Source organism: Larimichthys crocea, chromosome XII, assembly GCF_000972845.2.
Source record: "Larimichthys crocea isolate SSNF chromosome XII, L_crocea_2.0, whole genome shotgun sequence".
NCBI lineage: Eukaryota > Metazoa > Chordata > Actinopteri > Sciaenidae > Larimichthys > Larimichthys crocea.
In genome coordinates this window covers 7,346,556-7,361,215 of record NC_040022.1, presented here as the reverse complement: position 1 = coordinate 7,361,215, position 14,660 = coordinate 7,346,556, and the positions used below count along the sequence as shown (strand labels likewise).

The 14,660-nt window shown below is 41.5% G+C and overlaps 1 protein-coding gene across 4 annotated transcripts in view; it reads left to right on the top strand.

The window, feature by feature from the left end:
• The window catches only part of znf385c (zinc finger protein 385C), a 136,392-nt gene that overhangs the window by 15,210 nt on the left and 106,522 nt on the right, over positions 1–14,660 (top strand). Inside the window, exon 2 of one of the 4 annotated variants that reach the window (XM_027285789.1) lies at positions 960–1,060. The exons of the other annotated variants lie outside the window; for them this stretch is intronic. The gene's annotated coding sequence lies outside the window, so the exon portion shown is untranslated. The remainder of the gene's footprint in view (positions 1–959; positions 1,061–14,660) is intronic. 4 annotated transcript variants of the gene reach the window in all.

Sequence of the window (14,660 nt, the reverse complement as noted above, 5' to 3'; positions counted from 1 at the left end):
TGTGTTTTCATGACAAACATTAATTCTACACACACACACTGAATCAGATACGGTCTACTGGGACCAATAATGACAGATTTAACAGCCTTCTGCTCGGGAAGGAATGCTTGAAGTTTGACATGTCTATTTCATTAGTGCTGGCGGTGCTTTCATTAAATAAAACTGTACAGAGAGAAGGGTATGTTGGTGTATAGATGTTGGAATCGGTCAAAGCGATCGGGGTCATAGTGGGGCGTGTGAAACTGTTGATTTGATTATATTGGATTCTCTACTGAACACCTTTTTGCTCCAATCTTGGTGCTTAGTAGTTGTAACAAGTAAGAGGTCTGATAAATCAAGTGAAATATCACAGGGTTGATTTAGAGAAATTGATATAGTGCGGCTGCTCCGTACAGACTTTATTTATGGACAGCACCTTTTCACGGTGGCTTTTGCCGCTGAATGGCTCACTGTGATAAATGCTGCGATCTGTCTTGCTGTTATGATAAAGTGTGCAATAAGTTTCTTTTTGTTGTTTTTTTTCACAGAGTGACTTGATTTGAGTGTTTTTTTATATAGTCTGAAAGATGTAGAGCAAAAGGAAATTGTGTTTAATAGTACACATGTTAGTCATGAGCCATTTCATACCGGACCTTTGATTTTAGGAATACAGTACAGTAATTACAGCTTGTGTGGACATGCGTAACATAAATTTAAAAGTGCAAATTCCACTTGAAAAACTTTGGCAACGTTTTTTTGGTTGTTACCTCGAACCATACTATTTAGGTTAAGCCAGCTACATCGTTATGGTGAACATAAATGAGAAGGCAGAGATGGAGAAACTTCCCTTTTCATTTAAATCTCCTGTTTAGACGTATTGTTGTTTCTCAGCGATGACACAGAGTAATAGTACAGTTAGAAGTTTCTCCTGGAAACCACAGAGTGCTTGAATGTAGTTCTGTTTCCTCTTATGTGCACAGTGTAAAGTTACTGGTACTGGAATACTAACTTGTTGGACAACCTTACCTGGCTCACAAACTGCAGATTCTTCACAAGGGGGAACTCTTGGAGCAACAGTCAGGTATTTTTTTCTTTGCATTTGTCATTACCAAGAACATACAGCAAATAGCAATCGGCTGCACACTTGTAATGTTTGCAGTCACTAACTGGATTTACTCTACACAAAATAGGGTAGCCTTTCATGTCACCTCACCACCTAATACTTCACAAAAGTGTTTCTCTCCTTCCTTACTGGACAGATTGTAGTGTCTGTGTTGGACTACCTCAAAGCCTCAATTAGGTGATACGCATTCACATCTTAGCAGGAATGGTTAAATCGTTTCATTATGCACTTACCCTGCTGTTAATAATTTATACATTTCAGTTATTCTGTCAAGTGTCATTTGAGTGACGAGTTTGAGTTGACTGTTAGCAATCATGATAATATAATGGAGAGATTTTTTGCAAATGACATTTAGTAGAATACTGACAGAACAACATGAATCATTTGACATCACCTCATCAACATCTCTTTATTTGAACCACTCCAGTTCTCCACAATATCCCATCTACACCTACTGATGACTACATGCAGACACTATACTACAGAATATCATACAGAAATTCAGTGCAATCAACTAATCTTTTCTATTAACTTGATGTGTGTGTGTGTGTGTGTGTGTGTGTGTGTGTGTATGTATATGTGTGTATATATATATATATATATGTGTATGTATGTGTGTGTGTGTGTGTGTGTGTGTGTGTGTGTGTGTGTTTAACTGATTTCAAATTCATTCGACTCAAAGGAAATTGTGTAACTTTTCTACCAAATTTTAAACAGATTTTAAGCACCACAGGTGTTTTGGATCACCAGGAAGATGGATGTTTCGTTTTTCTTTACAGACCCATTTTACATTTTAGACTGTACAAACATGGGTGCTAGAACTGGGCAATGAGATTAAGTACTGCTGAGCTTTCACTAAACTCATTAAATTAAAGTTTCAAAAGAAACGTTATCAGCATATTGGCAGACTTCCCAGGATGCATTGTTTGAGAATTAAAAGAGAAGTTCTCTCCACAGATCCTTCTTTTGTAGTTTGAGCAAAACATACATGATGGAAACTTGCCGTTTGTCTTAAATACATGTTTAGATGGGTCATGGTTGTTTCTTCTCACAAAACTAAAAACAATGCGAACCACAATGAAGGTTCTCATTGAATTAGGTCCCTAGCTTTGTACTCTTACTGCGTGTGTTAGCAAAATTACTGGAAACGGCCTTTGGTGTTTTGGACTAACTTTGATACAATGTGAATCCAACAACAGCAGCCACTGGTGTTCTATGTGTCAAATAAAAAACGGACTTAACTTTGAACAAACTATTAAACCTACGTGCAGTGAACTCACATTTACAAGGCAACAGGAAACTGTTAAATGTTTTTAAGCTGAAACAGCTTTTGATTTTACTGTGTCAATGGTAGGAGTTCAAGTGGTACTGTGGTGGTAGTGATATGCTGAATTTGTAACGCAACATGAATTATGGCCGGTGAGCCAGTGTTTAAGGTTCTCAGACAAATTTAAATTTAGTTTTCTCTCCCCTTCTAACAGCGGTACAACTGTGCGTGTTGTATGTTTTTACACCCACAGGAGTTGTAGACGGTGTACCTGTGTGTGTTCTGGGAGTACTGCTTTGTCTTTAATTGTTTCTTGTTGGCAGTGCTGATACAGATTGGCAAGAGACAAACAGCCTGTCACTCTGTGCTGTTAGAGGTGAATACTCGTGTTAACTTCACTCCAGGAATCCAGTGGACAAACATGCATTGAAGAGGTTTTATGCTCCTTGTAGTGCTCAATGCTGAAGACACTTGTTTGTCTCACAGGGTCATTTGACAGAAAGCATTAATAAATATTAGATGTTAAAAAAACAGGTCAGTCTGAGGCCACACTTTCTGTCCACTTGGGGAATTGGAAGGATTAGGTCTGTTTTGGAGATAGTTATCAGAGATTGTTTATGTTACTTTGTGGAGAAAATTACGTTTTAGTGCACCTCACATGAAGGGGGAAATGTAAACATTAGCTCCTTTACTTAGTCAGATTTCTAGCAAAAACTGACAAGACCTAATTGTGTGAAAAAGCGTTGAAAGAAGGAGGTGAGATGTAAACAAAGGCAGCGAGAGAGACAGAGACAGAGTGTAATTTGGGATTTCAGAAAGGAGGGCATCCACATCTCAGCCCACATATCCTGATTGAGGTAAGTGTAAACTGCTTCTGACAGGCTGAGTCTATGAAGACATAACGGCAAGTGGTTTACAGTGACATCTTCATTATGACCACAGTGCGGGGTGAAGCCTGCCTCGCTGTGTCTTAACAAGAACTCATTTTCTTGACCTCAGGGCCTCCAGCCTTTTCCTCATCTCCTGCTGGTTGTTGGGCACCAGGGTGGCCTGTGGCTCACGCATGCACACAAATAAGTATGTATTAGTATATATGTTAGTATGTATAATATGTATTAACTAACCAATTAGTTGACTGACAGAAAAATAAACTGTTTTGATAATCGATTAATGGTTAAAGTAGTTTTCTATTTAAAATGGACTTCTTTCTGTTTTGTATCATATTAAAGTCAGTGTAAAGGCAATTCCATGTTTTCTTTGAAAACACAATAAATATGTTGAAACGTGAAAATATTTTGAGCGATATATTACTGAAATGTGGAGTTAGAGGTTCAAACAGTTTTTCATCAGTTTTCAGTCCAGGATTTTTTGGGTGGTCCTAAAACGAGACTGCATGACGCATCACGGTGAACACCTCTGCCTCCGGAGTGCAACTTTATAAAAGCCTTCAGTGCACCTCCTCATTTTCGAATTGCAACACTTATATGTACTCAGTTATTGCATCCGTTGCTAGCTAGCTATGCCCTCAACATCCCGAAAATTTTCGCTGGATGCCAGAATTTGCACAACAGCTCCATTGTTTTATTTTAATTTCCAAATAACCAAGTGATGGATAAGAAGTGCCTGGGTGTGACCACCTGCCGGGTGTGTTGTGCTGCCGGTGATCCACCTCCCCTTCCGCTTCATCAAAACACCGCAACAGAGCAAAAATTGCAAAGTGATGATAGACAGCGTTTTACAGAGATACATGACTTATGTACGTTTGGACAGAGAGAGAAACACACAGTGAGACAGCGATTCATTCAACTCGCCGCTGAGAATACTGCTCATTTCTATCTGATTTTCGACACCTAGTTTCAATTTCAACTTTGTCGTTGTCATTTCAAATCATTCAAATTTGGCTGGGTGGTTAATAACTTTATTCTTTAGTCTAACAAACTGAAAACACACATTCATTTTTACTTTACACATATTTTAAACTGAATATCTTTTGAATTTGTCACTATTCTATGGATCAAATAATTAATCGAAAATCTAGAAAAACAATCAGCAGATTAAATGAAAATGAAAACAGTTGTTGTGACTTTCAATCTAATATTCAAGGCATCTTATTCAAACACATTTATCCGTGTTTGCAGATTACTATTTTTCATAATTTAGCATTTTTAGCCACTTGCTCTTGTATTGCTGCCTCTCATCTTATAATTATCTCTTTGATTTTGCTCATCTGCTGTTCAAGTGGACTCTCTTTGACCTTCTTCTGATCCTCCTCCTTACTCCTGTTATCTATGGTATCATCACATGCAGAGCCGAGGTGACCAGCCCGCTCACACTGAGCAACACACACAGCTGGTGCCTGCAAGGCCCAAGACTGAATTTATACACTTTTGGATGTGTGTTGACCTCGCTTGTTCTCTCTCTCTCTCTCTCTCTCTCTCTCTCTCTCTCTCTCTCTGTTTTACTGTCTGTGTGACTGCTACACTTGATATCATCCTACACTGAAAATGATCCCAGTAGCACAGTGACCTTCAGTTGGATTCTCTGAAAAGTTTTGTGCTGTGACGTACTTGTTGGTCACTTTCCTCACTGCCAGTACAAACACACAGTTAATTCCCAATTAGCTGGGGGAAGCTTGGCACAGGAGGACTGTGTCGTGTCATGGTCAGGCAGAGCAGCACTGTCCTATCTGAAGCTGTGCCATATGCATTAAAAGCTACAGCTAACTTTTAAAACTACTGCTTCAGCATTTATGTGATATCTACACAGCATTTTATTTGTTGAACATGTCCCTTGGTGGAACTAATTCCCACATGTCATATTTATTCAGAGGTTGTATCACAAGCAAGCATGATAAATTATAAATTCCCTTGCCACACTCCAGGGGTTGGGTGAAGAGTGACAGGGCAAGTAACAAGCTGTGCAGGGCTTTGCGTGACAGGTAAAATGAAAAGAAGAATCTCTATAAAAAGACACTGGCCCTTCTAGCTATGCTCTCTCTCTCTCTCTCTCTCTCCCTGAAGGAGTGACTAGGTGATGGTACCCTTCCACCCCTGAGCCCCTCCGCCGGCCTGGGTTGGTGCCCTGTGTGAGGCTTGAGGTGGCAGAGACGGGGTGGAGTCAGAGATTCTGACAGCTGCACGGAGCTTGCCTCAGGGCGTGCAGGCTGCCCTTTTCCCGTTACAAGCACCCTCCCTCTCCCAACCCCCTGCCTGACAGATTGGCATGCCTGACCGGAGGTGCACAGCCCAGGGAAAGACTCAGCAGAAGCTGCCTGCTCCTCAGCGGGGTAGCTGGAGAAGTGACACTGATGACCCTTGGGAGACCAGGTTTAGGTTTAACTTTCTCCCTCTCTGTGTTTCTGTGTACACACCCTTTTACAACTCGACCCCTCCTCTAAGCCCTGTGCCCAAACAGTAGGTGATCTGGCAACAGAGGAGAAAAGGGAATGGCATTTGGGAGGGGGAGTCAGATTTTTCTTCTGACAGAGGGTTGCTTGGGTGGCACAATCAGTATCACTGAGCTTCATTTGATCTCGTTTTGATTTGTTGTTATGAAATCATTATCCTCATTAACAGAAAGCAGCAGAAATCTGCCTCACTGCGATGAGCCTAGATACACCCTCTTGTACACGCACACACATACACGCACGCACACGTGTGTAATGACTCACAACTGACAGTGGCCCCAGTGTTAGAGCTGCATATTCATTTACAAAAACACATGCACACACACAGTGGTGCGTTTATGCTGCTGTGCTGCTGGTGAATGACGGTGCCCTGGACCGAAACACTGCTTCAGTGTGTTCAGCCAGGTAAAACCCCTCAACCACTCCGCACAACAACAACAAACACTAAATAGACTGCTTGTTTGGGTCCAACTGCACACACCAGGAAGGGTGGCCCCTAAAATCATTTGATCAGAAACGTACTGTTATAGATTGCTGTCATGAATATGCAGATACTGTGTGCTCTGTGTACGTGTGAGCGTATGGTATCTGGTATTGACATTTATTTATGTAGGTATGGTTTGAACGCCCTCCTTCACATACACTCATTCATTCAGTTACACACGTTCACACCTGGTGGCTGCACAGCACAACCACAGTCTTTCAGTGGAGCTCTGCCAGAGCTGTCGTGTGTTAATTGCCTTGCTCAAGGGCATAATAGTGATCAATATTGACAGAAGAGGAGAGCGTTACTCATTTGCTTTCTCCGCGTCAAGATTATTTAAAGCTGAGGAGACTAGTTTCTCAGTCTCGATGGTGTGTGTCGAGCACTTGTCTTCATCCTTTTCCGCTGCCAGGATAGCAGTATTCATGTATGTGGTACATTTTGAAAGAAGGCTTAAAGACAGAGCCTTTGATGTAAAAAATCCCAAATAGACAAAAATAATGAACTCTCTCATCCGTGCTATTTTTTGTTTGTTTGCTAAATCTGAATGAATGAAACGCATTAGTTTAAGTAAAATATATTTAGCAGCCAGGGATTATTCTGCAGCTGAATTTTAGAATTATCCTGCACTCTAAAAGCTTTTGAATGATATCGTGTGTTTGAGCACAATTTGCCCTCACTTTACTTTAGCTTTGCTTTTTATTATTATTTTTTTGCTGTAGTGGAGAGCTACAGTAGTTTTCTCTGCAAGTCAGTTATGATTAAAAAAAACTACTGAGGTTATTGCTTCCAAGGATTCTTGTCTAAATCTAAATATGCATCTACTGTCTCCATTCCTACCCTGTGAAATGGGACTTTTATCTCACTGGAAGTATAGAGATAAAGCTCAGAATAGAAAAAAAACAAAACATTGTGGCCTATTACTGCATAAATGTTTGAGTGGTGAAGATGGTTTTGAAGAAAGATCTTTTTAACTGCAGGGCAAAGACACTTTGCTGTCGCTGCTGTCAACCAAATGTGAAATAGTAGCAAATGATGAATAAGTATAAGTAACGCCGGCAGCCATCAGGTAAGACAGGCACACTGCAGATATTTAGATCAGCTGTGTCGTCTATTTTACATTCAGCTGTGTAAACTGTCTGTACCTATGAGTCTCGTCCTTCCATCGCAGTAACAATTTTCTAAATTGCTTTCTCTCCAAGTCTGAAATGGTAACAGCTCCTATTCTCAAGTGTTTGCTGTAAAACTACATAATTAACAAGTTAGAGGAGTGTCTTGTTTTGCAGAAGTGTGTCAGTAAAGTGGATATGTGATTTTCTCAACAGTCACACTTGTCTTGCACTTGACCTGAATCTTCTTAAAGTGAGGCTCAGGAGAGAAAAAAAAAAAATGATGGCAAACAAATCTGTTACACCGCTTCTCCAACAGTTGTACCTACAAAAAATGTATTGTATCAGGCAAAAGAAATTCACAAATAATCGTCTTAACTGGAGCATAACAACTATATTTTTTCTACATAGTGCTTACACTAATCAAACTCTATACGCTGTTGGTGTGTGTAAATGAGATACAGTGCTTCTGTGTTTCCGTGGATTGGCTCTCTCTGTGTTTTTAAGCTTACATTCATGCATCCATCCTCTTTGGGAAAAGCATCTGTTTTATCTCCTACACAGCAAACAGCTCCTCCTCTGCCTCCCCACAGCTCCAGATATCAGCTATCAGAGTCATTACAGCCCGCAGGAGGTGGAACCAAAGCTTCCTCCGTCCCCAGCAAGTCACCAACCCCCCATCTCCATCTCTCATTGATCAGCCTAGAACGACATCTAATCCATGCTGATCACAGTAACCTCTGCTGTCTGGAGGGCTGGATTTGAGGCACACTCTTATTTTACTGTCTCTTATTGAACCGTAGAGGCTGTGAGGAGAGGAGGCTGGATATTGATGGGTGTGGCTCAGGTCGCCCCAGATAGCCTGATAGCATCAGTGATGCTGGAGATGGGCCTGTGATGCCACTATTGACGTAGCGGCTGACTCAGAATTGCTGAAATCATTCAGCAGCCTTCTTTCATTCTTGTCTGCCATCTCTTCACAATGAACTGTGGCTTAGCGAACCAGAATCAGTGGTGGCTTGGCCTTTGATTAAAAGTCAGATTAACACCCTCTTACCATATGTGGGCTAAGCAGCTTTAGGAAACTGAGCTTGTTTATTCTTCGTACAGTCTCAGTATGCTTTCACAGTTTTTCAGTTTGTGTCATATATGTATGTACTTTTTTTCCCCCTGCGTTATCTTCCTCCATCTGCCTCCTCTCTTTTGTAGCTGAGGTGTTTTTCATTTCTGCGTTGCATGAGTGTGTGTGTGTGGGTGATGTGACTTTGCACTCTGCTTGGGGCCTCTTATCATCTGTGTCAAACTGGTGGGCTGAGAATGGGTGGAGAACGCGAGGCTCTTCAGCATCCCACATTAACTCCACTTCCTCCAGTTTAAAATCCCTCTTAGCCCTGCAGCAGTAGCCGGGACATCAGCTCTTAACTCACACAGCTGACGCACACATCGACTCACTGATCCACTAAATCACTTCTGTTAACTGCATTGATTCACTGTGTCTCTCTCCATTTCTTACCTGTTTGGTGAGTCAGTGCTTCTCCAGTACGTCCGGCGTATCCTGAGTTGACTGGCAAAGTTGAATAAGGCCACTTATACCAGTGAGTCATTGTGGATTTCTCAGTCAAGTTTTAGTTCATTTTTCTTTTTGCTTGCTGAGTTTTAAAAAGAACTATACTCAGTGAATGAGCTAACAAAAGCTGAACCCACAAAGAGCTCCACTTGTACTACATTAGTTAGCGGCTTGACTTTATCTCCCCCCAGCTCAGTTCAGGCCATCACAAACTCATACTGGCCTGACAGACCCTATAATTGAACCATATATTTTTTTCCCTCTCTGTAAAGAGAAGAAGGGGCATCTTTCAGTGCTCCGCTCCTGGGAGCATTTTTGCTGACAAAACAGGGGCTGCTGGGGTTGGGTTAACAATCGTAATGACACTGCTGTCAGGGAGGGGCCTGCAGCAAAAGATAAAAGACAGTGGGGGAATGGATACACCTGCTCCCTGGAAGAGCCACACATGGCCAACACTGTTCAACCAAACCTTGAATAGCGGAAAAGCACAGAGAGGAAAGTACAGATACTGTCTGCCTGAAACAACAACACTGTATTAGAAAAGGCTTTCTGATAGCCCCACTCTGTTTTCTACTAATAACTGTCTGCTGCACGGTTGGACAAAGCTTAATACAGCCACTTTATTTAAAAGGATGTATTTCTCTAAGATAATGGACATGATTTGGAAACCTTGAAGCAGACTGGCTTAGAACAGGAATTTCTCATACAATGATTTGATTGTCAGTGTATTAGAAATGTTTCACTTAAAACATTTTTTGGCAGAATTATGTTTTGCTTTATGTAACATATGTGTAATATCTTCACACAAACATAACTCATAGTGCAAGTTTTAGCTGATCATCAGTATTGTGAAACTGCCTTTACATAAAACAAAAACATGAGTTTGGAAAATCCTAAATCACAGCCCAGACAATGAGTTGCTGGTACAAGATTGAGTTGGGCAATCATTTCTACATTATTGTAATAATTTTGTTTTCACACACTTTTCATTCCTATTTATACACACCAGGTAAACTGTGGTTTAACCTTTACTGTGATATGTTTGGAAGAGATTGATCAATAAAGCTTTGAGAAGATACACGTCATCTATCAGGAATAAATCACACTGTCACTATCATTTCTTGAGAAGAGGTAAAATGTTTTATTCCAACTTTCAGATTGTCCGATCATGGTCGCCAGGGGCTGCCAGAATATTAGTGGGTGGTGGCAGCTATGCAGCAACATGGACAACTTAGAAGATGGTAAAAAAATCTTTTAGACACTATTTCTGGATTTTACCCAGATGCCACAGATGAGCCTACACAGATATTACACCGCCTAAAAGCCTGCGCTTAGTGCGACAACATCACAGCATCATGTTTGTTTAACACTATTCTTTTAATTTTAATATCACAGTCCATATCATATCCATAACAATAACTACTGTTATGGAGAGCAGAGAACGTTGTGGTGAGCGAGCATATGAAGATATCAGTCCATGGAAAAGAGGCAGCCAATTTGTACTTGTAATCAAGAATTTAAATTTTACTTGTTATGATTAACAGTGCCTTGCCACTCCATTCTCCATCCTTCATATTTTTTATGACATCTTAGTTCTGATAGTAAGTGAAAAATCACCTTAATATCAGCATAGACATAAAACAATCACTATCATCTTCTCAGTCGTCGATATACAATCCAATCGGCAGTCAGCACAAGCTGATACACTTTGTGAGAGAGAGTGTCTTAATTCTCCCAGTGGTCTTAACAGGGTGGTACAAGATCTGCAGCCGAGTGATGCTTCAGTGACTCTGTTCTAAGAAACAAGGCAAGAATCAAAACAAGGCTGTTCTTCTTCTTCAAAGCTGAATTGAACCACAAATGTTTGCAGGAAATCGATAGCTAGATTGCTGTAGTGAAAGAGAACACACTCGCTCTGGGCTCTGCTAATGTTTTTTGATAGCAAACTTGGAGAGAAAACACAGCAGGGAACATCTGAACAAGAAAGACCCCCTCACGCTCTCTTACTTTCTCTTTCACTCTCATGTGTACAGTATATAATACATATTACATATACTTGTGTGGGGCATGAGCGGAGCTGGATTTTGGATGGTAAAAAGATGGTCCAAAAAAAATATCCATGCCAGTCTTACATACACAGATATGTTATGTGACATTGTCAAATTTGTGTTTTATTTAAGCCTTCCTCAGTATTTGAGTAAAGACAGGCGTTTTATAGGGCTGATCCCTGTCATGAAAATATACAGCAGGAAAAAGTGCGCAGACGAGACATTCATTTAAATAAAATACAATAAATGCCATCTGAGCTGGGAAGCAGCTTTGAAATGCCATGTTGTAGCAGAGTTAGAGGCGCTTGTTTAATTATGTAATCTTGTTACATCTTTTTGAGTTCATTTGCATAACTCCAACTGATGTAAGCACACAATAGTACACATTTTATTATGGCAACTTTTTAGTAATACGTTTGTATGGAAGCCTATGATTTGAACATGGTATAATTTCACTCTGTATGTCTAAGTATGTTGCCAAGCACTTTGGTTAAATGTCTCCAGACAGAAAGAAAAATGTCACTGCCATATTAACTTGTCTGTTGCCAATCAGTTCTCCTCAGATGCTTTAAATCTTTCTTCTCTTTGAATTTTAGCAATGTAGCCCTTTTGAGCATACAGGAAGGTCATTTTTCACAGAATTTTGGATAAAATCCTCTTGACAGCAGGATGGAAACATGTAGGGAGTGCAAAGAATCTGTGTAATATTCCTAACACTGTGCTCAGTCATTGCCTCTACTGGACCTCGACAGCCTGCCCACTTCAGAGCTTATATCAAGGTACTCCTCCTTCACTGTAAACTTTTCTGTGGCACACGAACACACAGGCTTCCTCGGGCCTGGGTTCACATCTAACCCCAAAAGCACACAGTGAAAGCTGCCTGCAGGGAGACTGACCCCTCACGATCTATGGAAAACACAGAGAGTGGCTCTGTTCCCCATCTGGCTTGGGATACAGGGCACACTGGAGCCTTCAGAGGCATGAAAGCAGAGGGACAGGATTGGTGGGAAGGACACACATTGGGGCTCTGTATTTCTGTATTTAACTTCCTCCTCTACCTCCCTCTGGTGCAGCCCTCTTTCTGCTCCATCCCGTTTCCCTCATGTCTACACTCACGCCTTTGAGACACCCAGCCCCATAGTTGTGTCTGATTTTTGCAGGTGCTGTACCTCCTGCTTTTTGGCCTGTTTTTCTTGTCTGTCCTGTGATCTTCCAAGCCTAAAAGCTTCAGCCAGGTTAATTCAACTTCCTCTGTACCAGTGAGCCCAAGTCTTCCAAACAGGGTGGACATGTAGAGCTTTATACCAGAGAGAATGAGCGAGAAGAGAGAGAGAAAGCCTGTCTTTTAAAGAGTAATGGGACCCGAGGGCACTTCTCAGCTCCTATGTAAGCCTGGCAGCGCTGACTTTTCTACATGCTGAGAGAGGTGTTACATAAATGACAGCGTATCCTCGATGGCCACTTTTTGTTATGCTAAAAGCCTTCTCCCAGGTTGGTGTTTATGCTAATGACTTTAGTCAGGGTTTTGAAGTGCCTGGATGATGAGCAGCTAGCCTAGAAACGAAGGAGTGGCTTTGACCTTGTCCCACTTCAGGGAAACGCTCTGGTTTCTGACTAATAGAGTATGCCCTATTCTTTCTCCCACAACATGCACTCAAAATAGCTCTGGCCAGCCCCATTAAGCAGCATTTTAATTGTTAACACGGCACACTCTGTCCTTGGCACACATTAACTACTTCATTTAAATGTCAATCCCAATTAAAGAAGGGCAGAGAAGACGGTCATTTTAACAGAGAAAAAGCATGGCACTGCAACCACAAACACATTTAATGGCTTTTAAAGGAGTTAGAGAGCAACCTCAAACATTACCAGCTTTTTGGTTTTTCACCTTATGATTGACGGTTCACTCAGGGAAACCAGTTGCAAATGATAAAGGGGAATTCCCCTGTTTCCTTGTAATAGGGAGTACTATTAAGGTGTATGTATTTTGTCAAGAGAAAACACTGTCACCAGGGTTACTGGATGTATGGATTTTAAAAATCACAGGCATTTACCAGGTAAAGAGGGTCTAAGATCTGGCTTATGCTCAACAAGCGTCACCAACCATGTTAGAAGGCATTCAAATCAGGCAAGGTGAAAATCTGCAAATCATAGAGAGGGGCAAGACCTGGAAATTAATTAAATATGGGGCTAATGGCACACATGTTCAGCCATAATTTTCTCTAAGACAGTCATAGTGTTGCAATAGTTTCTTCAAACATGTCAGAAGACGTCAGCTAATGACTGAAAAAACATACCTGGCTAATGACAGTGTGACGTGGCTGTGACTATTGAATTGTTGGTTTCAGGAAGTTATTTTATTTTATTTATTTTTATTTTTTTGGAGACAGCCATCACAATGCTGAAGTCGGTAGGTGTGAGTCTCGGGGGTTTCCCAAGCCATACTAGAGTGTTAAAGTTGGGAACATCCCAGTCTTGCATGCATCAGTATTGTCTGTTGTGATTACCACAGCTACAGTATATGGGAAGCTTTGCAGCTTTATTGCTGCATTGCTATTTTAAGAGAAACAGGGGTCGAGGGGCTAAATGTGGTCTGGTGCATGTCATTATGCAGGCCTTCAGTTCTTAGTCTTATGTTGCTGCAGTCTCATATTTGTATGCAGTGACAAAGCAGAAGCCTGGACGGATGTTTGTTTCCCAGTGTGTGCAATTCCTCCCTTCCTTCCTCTGTCGCTCTAGGCCTCACCCTCAGTGAAAACTTACATAGTTGGCACCCCGGACTCCCACAGCCTGTAGCCTGCTCAGCTGTGCTGGGACACAAACCCTATTTTCCCCGAAGAGCAATAATGCTTGCATTACGGTTCTGCACAGAGTGGTGCCAGCCCAGGGGCCTGGCATGCAATCGTCCACTGCTGCAAACAGAAGCACACATACACTGAATCCATTCCCAGCACTGCAGTACCAGATGGATGGCAAACAAGAATGCTCCCAGGTCCAAATCACCTCCTGCAGCTGGGTGATAGAGACCCAGAGTGGTGAGAAGGTGCACCACTATGGGACTTATTGCATCTGTTTTTGCTGCTTTCTTGTAGCGCTCCCATTAGCTGCAGTCGGAATTTTTGAATCCTCACAACACTCACCAGTTTGTCTCAGAGTGTGCTTGTATTGCTTTGTTTTTTTTGGTGCAAATTTCTTTGAGGGTCTAGCTGCTTGTTCTGCACCATCTGATAGTGGGTAATGCATCAGTGGCTGCCTGCCTAATGACTTAGATAAGTAGAGGTGCTTGTATTGGCAAGCAAGCGTTGTGTTGTCATGGGGATGATGTGTGGGCCCCTATCTACTGGAGTGAACCGGTGAACGGTGTTGTCCACCACCAAAAGGTGCAATAAATGCTACCACACACATGCTTGTACACACAAATACACATGTAGAAGTAGAGGGAGGTGGAGAAGGGGTCGTCTAGGTTCATCTAGTCACAGAGCACAAGCAACAATAAATCATGGTGTTACCTCGGTTTTAATCAACATACTTACAAGCTACAAATGACTCACTCGTGGAAACGCACATCATTTGCATTACTGGTTCTTTGCTATTTTAATGCTAATGTCTTCTTCAGTGCCCACCAGCCTACTTAAACACACTTCATCATTCAGTCTTTTCTTTTTATAGCATCTCTT